The sequence below is a fragment of the Piliocolobus tephrosceles genome, chromosome 9, assembly GCF_002776525.5.
Source record: "Piliocolobus tephrosceles isolate RC106 chromosome 9, ASM277652v3, whole genome shotgun sequence".
In the NCBI taxonomy this organism is placed as follows: Eukaryota; Metazoa; Chordata; class Mammalia; order Primates; family Cercopithecidae; genus Piliocolobus; species Piliocolobus tephrosceles.
Genome location: NC_045442.1, coordinates 99,853,624 through 99,870,872, shown reverse-complemented (window position 1 = coordinate 99,870,872; position 17,249 = coordinate 99,853,624). Strand labels below are relative to the sequence as shown.

The following is a 17,249-nucleotide window of genomic DNA, read 5'->3' as shown; positions in this document are numbered from 1 at the left end:
GCATGGAGCCTGTAGCCCCTTTGGTTTGGCCAATTTCTCCCTTTTGGAATGGGAGTATTTACCCAATGTCTATACCCCCATTGTATCTTGGAAGTAACTAACTTGTTTTGATTTTATAGACTCATAGGCAGAAGAGACTAGTCTTGCCTCAGATGAGACTTTGGGCTGTGGACTTTTGCGTTAATACTACCTAAGACTTTGGGGACCTGTTGGGAAGGTATGATTATATTCTGAAATGTGAGAAGGACATGAGATTTGGGAGGGGCCAGAGCAGAATGATATGATTTGGATCTGTGTCCCTGCCCAAATCTCACATCAAATTATAATCCCCAGTGTTGACATTGAGGCTTAGTGGGAGGTGATTGGATCATGGGGGCAGTTTCTAATGGTTTGGCACCCTCCCTCTAGTGCTGTCTGTGCTAGAATTCTCCCAAGAACTGCTAGTTTAAGAATGTGTAGCGTCTTCCTGCTGCTCCGGATCCTCCATGTGAAGATGTGCCTTTTTTCCCTTCACCTTCCGCAGTGATTGTGAGTTTCCTGAGGCCTCCCTAGCCATGCTTCCTATACAACCTACAGAACTGTGAATCAATTAAACCTTCTTTCTTTATAAATTGCCTAGTCTCAGGTAGTTCTTTATAGCAATGTGAGAATGGATTAATACAGTGTGTAGCTCTCCCTTTCACTTGAACACTTAGAGGCCGTTGTAGGGTTGTTAACTGGCCTGATTTCAATGGTGTTGTGTCTCAGGGAAGAGAGAGGCCTTAGGAGAAAGAGAGAGATGGGGGAACAACTGGTAAGTGGAGCAGTCAGAACACGTTATCAATTAAGTTCACCACCTTATACAGGTGCCATTCATGACACCACAAAACAATTATAGTAGTAGCACTAAAGATTGCTGATCACCGATCACCATAACAAATATAATAGTAATTAGAAAGTTTAAAGTATTCCCAAATTAGCAAAATGTGGCACAGAGATGCAAAGTGAGCACGTGCTGTTGGAAAAATGGTACAGATAGACTTGTTCTACACCGGATTGCCACAAATCTTCAATTTCTAAATAAATAAATAAATAACATCTGAGAAACACAAGAAAGCAAAGTACAATAAAATGAAATACACCTATATTTACTTAAGAAAAAAGAAAGCTACTTCCTTGCAAAGATGTGTACATGTATGTTCATTGCAGCTTTATTTGTAGCAGCCAAACAAGAAACAGGAAAAAATATTTGGGGGGAAACGTTGGCTTTCCACAAATAAAACCATTGGAACACTTATTTTGGCAAGATTTTGTTGCCAGGAAGAAAAAAACGTCTAATTGTTTGGATGCATTCTTCATTGAGCACGCTGGTGAAGGATTTGAGTGATCCTCTCACTGAATACTAGTGGCTTTCTCTTCCTCCAAGCTTCTCTTTGCTCCTCTGGAGGGATAAAGGAGTAAAAAAGGTAGGATGGGAAGGAGCGGAAATGGAGCTGGTCTTTCACTTCAAGCATGATTGGTTTTCTCCTGAGGTATGTGAAACCAAAAACAATCCACCACCGGAAGGAGTATTGCCCTTCCAAAAATCAACCCACTTAATCTGTATGAGAAAAGTGTGTTCTTCATATTAACATGAAGGAGCTGTTTTTTTGCAAAATAACCACAGTGTCCTTGCCATTTCTGTGCTAAGGGCTCCTGTGCTCCTTCCTGCTCCAGTGACTTCCAGAGCTTCCTCATTTTACACAACAGCGAATGGTGGCAGTCAATCTGGCTTCTCTCCACCACATGGGGCTTCTCTCATGACCACATTGAGGATTAGGTGGTGAAATTGAAGCAGGAGTGTACAGAAAGAAGTTTCAGTTCACTCTGCCACAAATGTACTATTTCCTCATGTAGACCGAATCCCAGCACACCACACATTAGCTGTGTGAACTCGGGCAAACTCCCTAACTACTCTGAGCCTCAGTTTCTCCATCAATAAAATAAATTTAATAATGTTGGCCCCAGTAAGGTCAACATTATTTATAACTCTTCGAACAGGGTTGTTGGAAGGGTTGTAAGTAATCTGTGGATCATTCCTTCCCTGGGATCTGGAGCTCATTTAGTGATAGATACTATCATTATTGTTATCACTCTTACATTAATGTATGCACCATACAAATGCATATATTTACATTACAAATCAACCTGATTAATGAATACAAAGCTGCAATCGTACTTTCTTTTTAATTAACTTGCTGTGCCAGAGAGGTAATAAAAGGAATGAAATCAGCATTTTTTTCTCAATGTGCCTTTCATCAATTAAGCATCTCGGTAAGTGCCTCTTTCCAAGGCTACAAATATTCCTGTCCCAACGCTTGTGGGTGAGCAGGGCCAGATGGAGAGGGTAGTGTGTCACTTCTCGGCTGTTCTGCCCTTATGCCCTTTGCAGAGAGGAGCCTGCTCAGGGCGTTTGCTTGTGAGTTGTGTGATTATGACTCCAACCTTGCAGAACCTTGACAGGGAGCAAAGAGTCCTGGGTTTTCATCAGGTGCTGCCAGTGGGTCTTTTCCATCTGACATATTAATTCCTGCCTCTTCCTGTAAAGATAATTCACGCTTCTTGGCGGCATTGTGCAGTGCACAATGCCGGGTGCCAGGAATCTCCTGCAAACTTCAGCAGGGCTGCATTGTAATGTGCCACTAGATTAATCCAGCCATCTAAAATGCATTTTTAAAAAGCCAAAGGTCCTTCCCATGAATAACCTGGTGAGTATTTGAGCTTCATTATAATTTCCCTCTAATGGAGTTTGGGGAAATGAAATGGGAGTTATTAGCCAGATTTATAAGGCTGTCTACTGAGAAAATAGGGATGAAGAGAGGCTGACTTAGCAGACAAGGTGCATTGGCTACCTACCTAGCCAAGGAGAAAGAGCTGGCCCACAGTTTGCAAAGATGGAAAACATCCTTACCCAGCAAACACTTTTCCTGTGCTTCCAACAGAAGGCTGGCTGTGCTTTCATAATCTGAGGAAGCACTGCACATACATCCTCCAGCGGCCCCCTTTCTACGCCTGAGTCTTGGATTCAACACCCCACTCTCAGAGCGCATCATCTCAGCGATGCAAATGGGCTGTGCACGAAAACTCTCCCACTGGTCTTTGGAGGGTGGAAAACCACTTCATTCAAGTGCAGACACACATGTTGTATTGGAAATGGCTGGCCAAGGTTCCTGAAGGAGGAGGAAGCACTTGCCCTCCAAATGAAGCCAAGAAAGGCCCTGTTGCCTGGAAGAGACAGGCCTGGTGAGGCAAGAGCCTGGGGGCTCTGCACAGCCAAAGGATATCATGCAGCCACTGGCTACCCTGCGAAGGCAAGGGGGGCTTCTCGTGGTGGGCAGGAACTGCTGGGCCTGCAGTCGAGCTGTTTTCCACTTGTCTAGGGTATACCAGCTGCCTCTGCACTGCGCTTAGATGAGCAACTATAACACTGATGTTCTTGCTGAGGAACTGCATTGTTTTGCTAGGGCTTCCATAACAAAGTCCACAGACGGGGTGGCTTACCCAACGGAAGTCTGTTTTCCCACTCTTCTGGAAGCTGAAAGGTCGAGATCAAGGTGTGGGCAGGTTTGGTTTCTCCTGGGGCCTCTCTCCTTGACTGGGAGGTGGCCACCTTCTCGCTGTGTCCTCACATGGCCTTTCCCCTGTGCAAGCGCATCCCTGGTGTCTCTGCATCTTCTTGTTATGACATAGTGGTATTGGGTAAACATCCACCCCAGTGACCTCATTTTAACTTAATTACCATTGTAAGGATGCTGTCTCCAAAACAGTCACATTCTGAGGTGCTGAGGGTTAAACTTCAACAGATGTATTTGTAGGGACCAAATTCAGTCCATAGCAGGGACTTTTAGACTTTTTATTTATTTATTTATTTATTTATTTATTTATTACCTTGTTTTTATTTTTTGAGATGGAGTTTCACTCTTGTTGCCCAGGCTGGAGTGCAGTGGCACAATCTCGGCTCACTGCAACCTCTGCCTCCTGGGTTCAAGTGATTCTCCTACCTCAGCCACCTGAGCAGCTGGGATTACAGGTGCCAGCCACCATGCCGGGCTAGTTTTTTGTATTTTTAGTAGAAGAGATTTCACCATGTTGACCAGGCTGGTCTCAAACTCCTGACCTCAGGTGACCCAGCTGCCTTGGCCTCCCAAAGTGCTGGGATTACAGGCATGAGCCACTGTGCCCGGCCAGACTTTTCATGATCGCAATGTTCATATAAAGCCTTAATTGTCACTGAGGACTGGGTATTTACTAGACTTCAGCTGCATCTTCAAAGCTGACATGTGAGGCAGGTCGCATTATTGTTCACACTTTACAGATGAAGAAACTGAGGCACACTGCCGTTAAGCACCTCATCTGGTTAGTGGCAGGATTGTACCCATATCACAGGCTGCCGAAGCCTACACTTCCGATCGCCACGTTATTCTGTCTCTTCTCCTGCATTTGTGACAGAAAAATGTGCACACTCTAGAAGAGAAGAAAGAAAAGAAAAGCCACCCACAACTTTCTGCATCTGGGCTTTGTATGTAGATGTGGATTGTGTGACATACTCTGTTCTCCTGTCCTCGTTCCTCCTTCACACCGGCTAACGTCTTTGACACAGGATTGTTGGTGGCAAGGCCAAAGGAGAGCTGTAGGGACTTAAAAATTGTGTCTGCGGCCTGGCACAGTGGCTCACACCTGTAATCCCAGCACTTTGGGAAGCTGAGGCAGGAAGATCACTTGAGGTCAGGAGTTCGAGACCAGCCTGGCCAACATGGTGAAACCCCGTCTCTACCAAAAAATACAAAAATTAGCCAAGTATGGTGGTGGGTGCCTGCAATCCCAGCTACTTGGGAGCCTGAGGCAGGAGAACTGCTTGAACCTGTGGGGCGGAGGTTGCAGTAAGCAGAGATCAGGCCACTGCACTCCACCCTGGGCAACAGAGTGAGACTCTGTCCAAAAAAAAAAAAAAACTGTGTCTGCAAAAACTAAAAGAGCATGAGACAGTGTTAAGGATACAGGGTTGGGTGTAAGCAGCAGTTTCCTTAGCAATGTGTGCAGTATGAGCCCAATTTAAAACAAAACAAAAAAAAATTATCACTGGAATTCTAGGTAGATCTCTGGCTACTGGGCCTATGGGTGATATTCATTTTCCTCCTATATTACCTATATGTGTTTCCCATATTTTTTTAAATGTGCTATAATGAGCATGTAGACACAATGACCTCTGAAAGCAGAAATAAAAACAATAAATGTCATAAGAGAAAAATTAAACTGTGCTGGCTCACAGCACCACACGTCCGATTCACTACTGCAGTCTCCATTCTGGAAGATTTCTCTGTTTGCCCCAGAAGGGAAAACAAAGGCAGCAGACGGAGTCTGTGAGGAAATCTACTGGAAACAACATCCTGAGTGAGGAAAGCGACAAAAGAGCCACCTCCCTAAAAGCAGCCCAAAGTGGCCATTCAAATAGTAAAAATGACGCAGGGATTTGGAAACAAAGTCCCAGCTTGCAGTCAGAGCTTCCTGAGCCAGTGAAAACAGCAAGTGCGGAAGAAGCAGCCCAGGCTGCCCCGTGTCCCCAGGGCCCGTGGCTGCCACCTTTGCCAGGACCCCTGGGGGCTCAGAGAGAGCTCCATTCTTCTCCTCCAGGTGGAGGGTCAGCCCCGTGCCCCAGGTGCCCAGCAGTCTAGGGGGCATGCCAAGTTTTGCTTGTGGGGAGCAAGGCTGCCCTTGGGCAGGAACCCAGAAGTGGCCTGAACTGGGCTGGGCATGTGTTTCACCTCAGGCCACCTGCTTCCTGCTGGGCTGCACAGCCGGGAGCCAGTGAGGCGGACACAATGGGCAAGACCCACGTCACTTTCTTAGGGGAAGAAAATTACTCTTTGTGGACCAAGAGATCAAGACAGGATATCTGTAAGTGTTTAAAGAAAAGCCCAGTCTGCAGTTCCCTCCCTCCCTCCCTAAGAACTTCCGAAATGTCCCTCAACACACCCGGCTCTTTAAATATCCAAACTCAGAATAAATGTGCATGCAGCATTTCCCCCAGCAACTGGGTCCACGCGGCTGCCAGCTGAGTCACAGATGTTAGAGCTGGGCCTGGCCTCTGAGATCACCAAGTTCAGGCTAAGAGCAGATTGACCAGCTCTTGGTGCTTCTTCCTTGTGCAGACATTTGTTGGCTGTGTCACTGCTGGGCCCCTCTCCTCTCCCAGTGGCTCCCTGGGCTGTGCTGGTGCCACTCAGGTCTCCCTGTGCCCTTAATAACCACTGAACCACCCAGCCTAGGCTGCTAGGGCCACCGGATGCTTTTAAATGAGATGCTGAGTCTAGAGAGGCAAAAGAACTCCCTGCATTGCACAACTTGTTCCTGGCGTAACTGGAGCTAAAACCTGGCGTGACTCGCCTCCTCCAGCTCTTTCCTGGACTCTTACGGACGTCTTGGGTCTGATGATTGTTTTGTGGGGCCATCCTGTGATGGTGTGGGTGATTGCTATAGATTAAAAGTTGTTGAATGTACTTTCTTTAAGATCCCTCCAGATAGGTTTAGACAGGCATTTTCTTAAGTTTTGGATTTTTATCAACTTGGACTATATGTATGGTTTGGTTTTGTTTTTCATAAAAATTCTTTTTGGCCTCTGGTAAAGATAACTTCCACCAGACCTCAAAATGTGAAACAGATACAAGCAGAGCTGATCTGGTTGGAGCAGGAGCAAAAACCCAAAGCTCCCTCTCCCACAGCCTCCCTCTGCTGCACACCTCCACCCCTCCGCCCCCCCGGACATGTCCTGGGACTTGGAGCTCTCAGCAATCATTTGCCAAACACTGGGCTGTCAGTATCTGATGGACTTGCTCATATCTGAGAATCTGTGATTCGTGATTATGTGACTGTAGATAATGAAGGAAACGTCCCCAGGTTCCTACCCTATCCTCCACCTAACTTGGCAGCATAGAGTAACAAATAAGGATGAGGAGAGACCTGACAGGTATGCTGAATTTAAATGCACCCAGGGGTCATCAGTGAAATGTACACGCCCAAGCCCAAAATAAATCATTCATTCCTTCATTCCTCCAATAAAAATTGACTGCTAGGCGCAGCAGATTGTATGCAGGAAAGTAATTCACAGCCTTTATTCTTAAAGAGGTTTGGGTTTTATGTAAGAAAATCTGACATCTAAATACAAAAAAAAAATTATAAACACTTCCAATATAATGTTTTTCAGATTTTCATCATCAAGAGACACCCTTTCCAGCAAGAATCACCATCAATGGCTTCATAGAAGAAGCAGCATAGAAGAAGCATCCAATAAAAATTGACTGCTAGGCACAGCAGATTGTATGCAGGAAAGTAATTCACAGCCTTTATTCTTAAAGAGGTTTGGGTTTTATGTAAGAAAATCTGGCATCTAAATACAAAAAAAATTATAAACACTTCCAATATAATGTTTTTCAGATTTTCATCATCAAGAGACACCCTTTCCAGCAAGAATCACCATCAATGGCTTCATAGAAGAAGCAGCATTTGAAGAATAGTGTGATTTTGATAGGTGGAGCTGGGAGAGGAGGGTACTTCAGAATGAGGAAGCAGCGTGTTCAAAGGCCCGGGGGCCATTTGGTCATACAGGCCGAACCATATTCACCTCTTGGAAGCACATTCAGGTAATAGTGAAGGGAAGAGCAGCCATGGAATCAGTCACGTGGCAGCCCTGCTGGAAAGCACAGGTGTGTTCAGGAAATCCTGAGCTTGGGCAGACTGTGGGAGGCATCTGAATGAGGAAGCAGAGAGATCAGGCAGGGGCCTGGGCACAGAGGGCCTGGAAAGTTGGGCAAAGGCACCATAGCTCCACTCTGCACACAGTGGGAGGTTGCTAAGCGTGTTTGAGCAGGTAAGTGACAACAGGGTCAAGCTTTCAGAAGCTGGGCCTAGCCATAGTATGAGGGTGAAATGGGAGGAGAGGGATGGAAGGCCAGGGCATGGTTGAAATTGCCGCTGCAGTAAAGGGGACAGGGAAGGGGCCAACGGTTGGGGGCAGGTGGTGCGGTTGGAAAAGAAGGGATGGGTGCAAGAGAATTTTTTTAAGTCTCGGAAAAATCAACCAGGTTTGACAAATAACTGACTCTGGAGGTCAGAGGAGTGCAACAGTCAGAGGGACCAATCGGACTGTTCTGGGAACCTGGAGAAGGAGTAGGGATCTTTTGCATTTTTATGGGAGACCACAGGGGTTTCTGCAACTGGATAGGCAAACGAGAAGTTCGATTTTAGGCCTGGGATGTCTGAGATGTTGGAGAGAGAGCCAGTTCAAAGTACCAGCTTTACCCCAAGCAAGGCTTTCTTTATGTCACCACACACACGTACACAAAGACTCCTCTTAGTGTTGATAGTAAAACAGTCTGACTTGGAAGGAAGGTTATCGATTCCACTAGGCCCCATACTGCATTTCCTCCATCTGATTTTCTCCCCTTCTTCTCTCCTTCCCAGGCAACACGGTGCTCAATGCGAGAGAAGGCTAAAAATGCAACTTCCTTGTGGCAAACATGGGCAACAATTAGAAGAGCAAGGAAGGGGAATTCCCCCCGGCCCCATATTTTCCAGCTGAGCTGTGCTCGTCAGGCTAAACAGCGACAAAAATAATCACAGTTGCTTGCCACTTGGAATATTATTATCTGAACAGTTGGTGGATATGAACTGTTTTTAAAACAGGCTATCAAAACAAACCCGGGGAGAACATCTGTGGGGCCACGGGCCTGCGAGTCAGCTGAGGAAGGAAGCCATAACCCAGCATCCTCTCCATCAAGTGTCCTTGCAGGGTAGGCAAGGGGGTGTCCCAAAGATCACCAGGGTGGAGTGGGATGGCCCAGGGTGGGAGGAGGCAAAAACAGGAAAGCAAGGGTCCAGCATGCAAACCAATTCTGAGCAATATACAGAAATGCAACTTCTAGAAACAATGAGGCATAGGTAACGTGGGACCTCGAGCAGCGATGGGAGGATGGGGTAGCTGCAGGCTCCACTGAAATCACTTTAGGGGCTGGGGACATCTGCAGTGAAAACATCGCATGTTATTTTTAGCCATAAGTTGAAATCCATGTTATTTAGTATGATGTTTATAAAAAATAAATGGTAGGCAGCCTTTCCTTCCTTGCTTCTCCAGCCATCGAAGAAAGGTTTTTAGGTGCATACTTCTCTGCTTTGTTTAGCTTATTTTGCTTTTTAAAAAATGTAACAAATGAGGGCAAGGATAACACCTGTTTATTATTTAAAAGCTCGAATGAGGCCCAGGCTGAGGCACCTGAACTTCCTGGAGAGAAAAGACAGGGAACCAGAGAGTAGGCGCCACGGTGGGAGAGCCGTGTCCTGCAACGCCCGGATCCCTTCTTTGCTTCTCTTTGACCTGGGGCAGGGAACAGCTTTCAAAACAAAATTCTTACAGGGGGTTTTGTTTGTGGTCTTCGTGTGTGGTGAGTTTTTTTAAGTAGAGAAAGGATTTCTACCAGCAGAATTGCTTCCTCCCCTCTCTTCTGGTCCCCTAATCCCCTCAATAAACCTTATAAACACTCCCCAACTCTCTCTCTCGGGTCTCCCCATTGTGTAGGGTGCTTGTGTAAAAAATAATTGCACCCTGTGGTTGAAGAATAAGCGGGCAGGTTTGATGTTTCAGGGGACAAGTTTAATTAAAGGAGGGAATGGAGATTATTTGAATGCCCTCTGGGCTGCAGATCTAAGGTCAGTTTTATTAGTAATTCTCCACTCGGTTTTATTAGCCATAAATACGATATTTTGATCTTAAAAACAAAAGCAACTGATGGCCCATGGATTCGTGTGCCAACTGTAGCCTGGAGGTATAACGAGGCGGACAGTGACTGGAGATCTGGCAAGAAGCCTGTAATCTTCGATGCAGATGCTTTAGAACTGTCTTCTCCTCTGCCCTGCCTCTCTGGGGTCCCACACAGAGAGCCCTGCCAGCCTCCCTGAGTCACGTTCTCTCTCTCTCTCCTCCTAGCCGTGAGAAACTACAGCTTTGGGGATCCCATGGCCCCAACAAGGATGGAGAGCTGTCTAGCCAGAGCTGAAGGGATGATCTTGGAGAGCTGCTAGGCCAGACAGCATCTCTGGGGGGCCTGGGAGGCAGGAGGGCCAGGAGGATTCCTTCTCTAAGAGCCTGTCACTACTAGGGGTTTTCCATGCCCAGCATAAGGAAAGCTTCATCCTTCAGCAATCACAGGCTCTCCAGATGAGTCCTTGAGAAGACCAGAGTGGAAGCAGCTTTGGAACTGGGTAATGGGTAGATGCTGGAACTGTTTTTGAAGTGACTGCTGGAAAAAGTCTGTAATGCTTTGAACAGAGCACTAAGGATGATTCTGGTGAGGGTGCAAAACAAGAGAATAGATACAGAGAAAGACTAAAACTTCTTAGAGATTACCTACCTGGTTGTGAGCAAAATGCTGGTGGGAATATGGACAGTAAAGGCCATTCTGGATGAGGTCTCAGATGGAAATGAGAGCCAAAGTATTAGAAACTGGAGGAAAGACCATGCTTGTTATGAAGTGGCAAAGAACTCGGCTGAATTGGGTTCATGCCTGAGAGCTTGATTGAAGGCTGATACGGTTTGTCTCTGTGTCCCCACCCAAATCTCATGTCAAGTTGTAATTCCCAATGTTGGAGGAGGAACCTGGTGGGAGGTGATTAGATCATGGAGGCGGACTTCCCCCTTGCTGTTCTTCTGACAGTGAGTAAGTTCTTATGAGATCTGGTTGTTTAAAAGTATGTAGCATTTCCCTTTTCACTCTTTCTCTCCCACTCCACCACGTGAAGAAGATGCTTGCTTCCTCTTCACCCTCTGCCATGATTGTAAGTTTCCCCAGGTCTCCCCAGCCATGCCTCCTGTACAGCCTGTGAAACTGAGTTGATTAAACCTCTTTTCTTTATAAATTACCCAGTTTCAGGTAGTTCTTTATAGCAGTGTGAGAATGGACTATACAGAAAATTGATACCAGAGAAGTGGGGCACTGATATACCTGAAAATGTGGAAGCGACTTTGGAACTGGGAAATGAGCAGAGGCTGGAACAGTTTGGAGGGTTCAGAAGAAGATAGGAAGATGAGGGAAAGTTTGGAACTGCCTAGAGACTTGTTGAATGGTTGTGACCAAGGTGCTGAAAATGATATGAACAGTGAAATCCACGCTGAGGTGGTCTCAGATAGAGATGAGGAACTTATTAGGAACTGGAGTAAGGTCACTCTTGCTATGCTTTAGCAAAGAGACTGGCAGGCATTGTGTCCCTGCTCTAAAGATTTGTGGAACTTTGAACTTGAGAGAAATGATTAGGGTATCTGGCAGAGTAAGTTTCTAAGCAGCAAAGTATTCAGGATATGGCCTGGCTGCCTCTAACAGCCTACATTTATTTACATAAACAAAGAAGTGACCTGAAACTATATCTTATATTTAAAAGTGAAGCAGAGCATAAACGTTTCAAAAATTTTCAGCCTAAACATGCAATAGTAAAGAAAATCCTATGTTCTGAGGAGGAATTCAAGGCTGCAGAAATTTACATATGTAAAGAAGAGCCGAATGTTAATAGCCAAGACAAAGGGGAAAATGCCTCCAGGGCATTTCAGAGACTTTAGGGGCAGCCCCTCCCATCACAGGCCTGGAGGTCTAGGAGGGAGAAATGGTTTCATGGGCCGGGCTCAGGACCCTACTGCTCTGTGCAGCCTTGAGACATGGTGCCCTTCATCCCAGCCACTCCAGCTCCAGCCATGGCTAAAAGGATCCAAGGTAAGCTTGGGCCACTGCTTCAGAGGGTAAAAGTCCCAAGTCTTGGCAGCTTTCATGTGGTGTTGGGCCTGTGGGTACGCAGAGGCAAGAGTTGGGGTTTGGGAGCTTCTGCCTAGATTTCAGAGGATGTATGGAAATGCCTGGATGTGCAGGCAGAAGTCTGCTGCAGAAGCAGGGCCCTCATGGAGAACTTCTACTAGGGCAGTGCAGAGGGGAAATGTGGGGCTGGATCCCTCACATGGAGTCCCCATTGGGGTACTGCCTAGTGGAGCTGTAAGAAAAGGGCCACTGTCCTCCAGATCCCAGAATGGTAGATCCACCAACATCTTGCACCATGTGCCTGGAAAAGCCACAGTCACTCAATGCCAGCCTGTGAAAGCACCTGTGGGGGCTGTACCCTGCAGAGCCACAGGGGTAAACTGGCCTAAGACCTAGCGATCCCACCCCTTGCATCAATGTGACCTGGATGTGACACAGAGTTAAAGGAAATTATTTTGGAGCTTTAAGATGTAATGACTACCCTGCTGGGTTTTGGACTTGCAAGGGGCCTGTAATCCCTTTGTTTTGGCCAATTTCTTCCTTTTGGGTTGGGGGCATTTACCCAATGCTTGTTCCCCCATTGTATCTTGGAAGTAACTAACTTGTTTTTAATTTTACAGACTCATAGGCAGAAAGGACTTGCCTAGTCTCAGATGAAACTTTGAACATCAACTTTTGAGTTAATGCAGGAACAAGTTAAGACTTTGGGGGACTATTGGAAAGGCATTATTATGTTTTGAAATGTAGAAGGGACATGAGATTTGGGAGGGGCCAGGGGTGGATTGATATGGTTTGGCTCTATGTCCTCATGCAAAGCTCATGTCAAATTATAATTCCCCATGTTGGAGGAGGGACCTGGTGGGAGGTGATTGGGCTTATGGAGGCAGATTTCTCCCTTATTGTTCTTCTGATAGTGATCAGAAGATCTGGTTGTTCTCTGAAAGAGATCAGTGCCTAGGGCCCAGCAGGAGGTGGCCAACCAGAGAGCTGGAATGGGGAGCAGAGGGACGGGGGAGCCTGTGGTCTGCAGCAGTGAGAGGTGGGCACAGAGCCAGCCTGGAGGGTGAATGGCACAGAACATTAGAGGCAGGACAACCCTCACGACTATTGCCACACATCCCTTCTGCCTCTTGGCTTGGGTTTGGAGAGACAAACCTAAGCCAAGATCTCGCAAGATCTGGTTGTTTAAAACTGTGTAGCACTTCCCCCTTTGCTCTGTCTTCCACTCTGCCATGTGAAGAAGGTGCTTGCTTCCCCGTCACCTTCTGCCATGATTTTAAGTTTCCTGTGGCCTCCCCAGCCATGCTTCCTGTACAGCCTGCAGAACTGTGAGCCATTTCAACCTATTTTCTTTGTAAATTACCCAGTCTCAGGTTTTTTTATATAGCAGTGTGAGAACAGACTAATAAAAAGGCAGAACTTGAAGGCAATGAACTACAATATCTGGTGGAAGAAATATCTAAGCAGCAAAGCATTCACTGTGCTGAATGGCTTCTTTGAATTGCGTATAGTAAGATTCAAGAGAAGATAAATGATGTAAAGATGAAATGTATCATTAAAAGGGAAGCAGAATAGAAATATTTGGAAAACTCTCAGACTGGTCATATAAAGAATGAAAAGTGTGTTTGTGAGAGAATACTAAGAGTGTGACCAAGCTGCTGTTTGCTCCTCTTTTCATAAAAGTGAGAGTGAGAGATGGTGAGAGGTGAGTTGGGAAGGGTGAGGAGGAAGGCTGTAAAAATGAGATCAAGATGACAGAAAGGTGTGGGGTAAAGGGAAGGAAATGGAGCTGAAAAAAATGAGAAAGAAAGGAAACCCACATTTATTCCACTTTTCCTGAGTGCCAGAAGAATATTAGGCATCTGCTGGGGCAGAGAGCCCCACACAAAGGTAATTCATGAATGAAAGGAGGCTCCATTCATTCATTTGTTCATCAGATATGTTTTGAAGCATTTCCTATGTGTCAGACACTGTTGTAACCATTGGTCACATGACAGAATGAAACCAAGGTCAATGCCTGCCCTCATGGGGTCATGTGGACTGGGGCAGTGTGGAGTGCCATGGATGTTACTCACTCACTCACAGCAACTCCAAGAGGCTTGGAGAAGGTTATTGAGTTGCTCAAGGTCATGTGGCCAGTAAGTGGTCAAGAGGCCCTTTCGATGAGGATTTCCTTGGCTTTAAGTCAAAACCCACTGAAAAAAGGAAAGCCCTGTGCTTTGAGAGGGTCACAGCAGGAAGTACCCAACATTCTTATGGGAATGGTACCAAGAAAATGCAGGCATCTCTGACAAAGCTGCCCTAGAATGGCCTCACTGGTACCTGGGGGCACTTCATATTGGCATTGAGAACATTAATTCCTCCTGAATTCAGGAGCTGAAGTTCAGGCATGGGCTGTGGAGCTGGCCTTGCGATTTGAGTGTGGGTGAGGATGTCAGGGAACTCATGCTTTCTCCTCATCCCAGTCTGGTCCCCAAGCCTCTGCCTCCCACACCGCCGACCTCCACAGCTCCCGAGTCTTGTCTCTCTAAACCCAAGCCAAGAGGCAGAAGGGATGTGCAGCAATCATCGCGAAGCCTGTCCTGCTTCTCTAGTGTCCTGTGCCATTCACCCCACAAGCTGGCTGTGTGCCCACCTCTCACTGCTGCAGACCCCGGGCTCCCCTGTTCCTCTGCTCCCCATTCCAGCTCTCTGGTTGGCCACCTGTTTTCCTCCTGGGCCCTAGGCACCGATCTCTTCCATCTCTGCTTCCTTCCTGGCCTTCCTGTCGTTCATGCAGGACGTTTCCCTGTCTCGGGGATTCTACTTGCCCATCCGAGGGTTTGCAAAGCCTGATAGCCCTACAGGATGGGCTTGGTCCTGCTGTCCCTCTGAAAGCCCAAATTCACAACAATTAACTCACTTTCTTTCCCTGGATGAACTGCTCCCAAGTTCAGCACCTGGGTAAGTGCTCCAACCTCCTTCTGCCACTTCAGTGGGGACCTCCTCCCCTTCCCCACGCCACCCCCAAGCACGAAGCAAGTGTCCCCATCTCCACTACTCCTACTTAGTCCTTAGCCTCCTGCCCACTGCACCCTCCCAACCCCTTCCCCAGATGGTATCCAGGATGAGCACTTGAAGATACAAGCCTGATTATCTCATTCTAACCAACCAACTCTTGTAGATCTTGAGATTTTTAAAGCTTCATTTTAGGCTTCCCTTTGCTAACAGACTTTTCTCAGTCTGATTCTAGCCTGTCTTTTCAAACCTCTGGTTCTATACCCCTTCACAGGCCTCTCGCTACACACATACACACACACATGTACACACACACGCGTGCACATACATACACACCATACTCTGGGCACGCCCGTCTAGTTATTCACACGTGCAGTCCCTGCTGCCGATATTTGCACTTGGGACCTGACACTGATGCTTGTTATATATCTTAAACATATCACATGTTTATGTCTTCTGTGCTTTTCCTCCTATTATTCCCTCTGTTGGGAATGTCGTCCTCCCTTTCACCCTAATACAGTCCTATCCCTTCTCTTTAGGATCTGGCCCAACAGCACCTCCTCCATGAAACCTGCTTCCCTGATGTGTCTCTTACATTCCCACCATCCAAAAACTGACAGCTCTTGCAGGAGGGAGCCATGACGCTCTCATCTTCTGCAACCGCAGCTGGTGCCGGGGACCAGTGCATTTGCTGCATGAGTGAATGAACCAATGTCCCAGTAATTCCGGAGCATTCTTAAGGCTGGTCTGTCTTCCCCACGAAGCCTGAGACCCCAGAGTCACCGAGCTGTGCACACAGAGAGATAATCATCTTGGTGTCTGTCTGGCCCCAGAAGCTGGGTGGTGTCGCTAAGAAAGCCAGAGCTGCTTTGCCTCCTATATTGCTACTGAAATTTGCAACTCAACTGTTGCATAACCAAGGGAACCTGGCTTCCTTCTGAACATCCCTCCCACTTAGTTTGAGAAATAGAGAAAGAGTCAAAGTTAGGTCAAGATTCACCTGAGGAGGCCCACCATCGAGGTCATGCCTGTCACTCCTCAGGCTGCCCCTCCCAGGGAATGGGGTCATGCGGGGTCAGGGGGTAGCTCACTCCCAGTGGTGACTGGATTGCCCTGGGGAGGGGGACAAAGAATCAGAGCACAGGCCGTTCTCACTTCTGACCAGGGAGATTGCACATTCTCCCTCCTTCCCTCTTGGAGGAACATCTGCAATTCAGGGACTTCTGCAAAAATTTCACACTCAGGGCTAAGAGCAATTCTATTTCTTGGAGGATTCTAGCTTGGCTTAGAGGAGGTTTGTACCCTCCTCCAGTTAAATGAACCAAGTATTTGGGAAATTACCTCACAGAGTCATGCCACCAACACCAAATGAGAGCCATCTGTACAGATGAAACAGTTAGGAGCTTTTGTGTCACTGCGGGCCGAAATGTGTAGCCCATTCATTGTGAGAGGAGGCACTTTATTCCTGAGTTTCTTTTTTTTTCTCTAACACAGAAGACGCCTCAGTCAGCGCGTAGGAAACAGGAAGGAACCCGTTGTTTTAAATAGCAGACAGCAGAGAATTGACTCATTATGGTCCGCTTGCTGGAGAGTGTCAGCCAGAAGGCAGCCAGCCCAGCCCCCACAGCCCCAAGACACAGGTCAGGGGGCATGGCTGGGATTTTCTCACAGAGAGTCTGAGAGAAGCCAGTTCAAACCCCTTTCAGAGGGAACTGGTGAAGCCCTAAGTTTCTGTCTTACTAGAGACTTCACCACACACGGCTCTCTTAAAAATATATAATAAGAAAAGACAAAAACAAAAGCCCTCGTAAAAACCTACAAGAATACCTGGAAGTCAGACATCCTGTGTTTCCCTTTCCTACTCTGAATGACTCGGAGTAGGACAAACACAGCTCCAAGCCTCCTTTCTTATCTTGGCAATTGCTTCTTTTCACTCTTCTGGGGTTTACAACAGTTGGCCCAGGGGTGTGAGGGAACAGACGGGAGCAGCATCTGCTGGGACAGAGGGCCCTACACAAAGGTAATTTCATGCAGGGAAAATGTGTCCCCCTCCCCACCAACCCCGGGCTGCTGGGCCCAGGACCCCAAGGGTTAATCTGTCTCAAATCCATCACTGTGACAGCCAAGCACACAAATTAGTCCTGCCCAAGCTGTCCGGACCTCTGAATTTAATTTTTTAAAAGTGCTTTGTATTGTTTCTGATGTTCAGATTGGAGTCCAGGTGTCGTGATGGAACCCGGGGGAGATGAGAGGGTAAGACTCTCGTGTACTGCATCTCACATCGCCCTCCAATGTCCTGTGTCTTCTTTGTCAAGGCAGACTAAGGGCGACCTAATTGCCAACACACAGGCCCAGGAACCTTGAAACTGACCCACTGGAGCCTCCTTGCAAGCCTCTCCAGCTGTGAAAATCCCCTGGCTCGTAGTCCTATATCGTCCACAGGAT

General features: G+C 47.0%; 1 long non-coding RNA gene across 1 annotated transcript; it reads right to left on the bottom strand.

Annotated features, from left to right (window-relative positions):
* Positions 1-1,166: 1,166 nt before the first annotated feature.
* LOC113219691 lies at positions 1,167-15,880 on the bottom strand. Its single transcript, XR_003306654.1, has 2 exons — positions 15,805-15,880; positions 1,167-1,420 (listed from the first exon to the last, which is right to left on the bottom strand). It is a non-coding gene; the product is annotated as an uncharacterized LOC113219691 (long non-coding RNA).
* Positions 15,881-17,249: the final 1,369 nt, after the last annotated feature.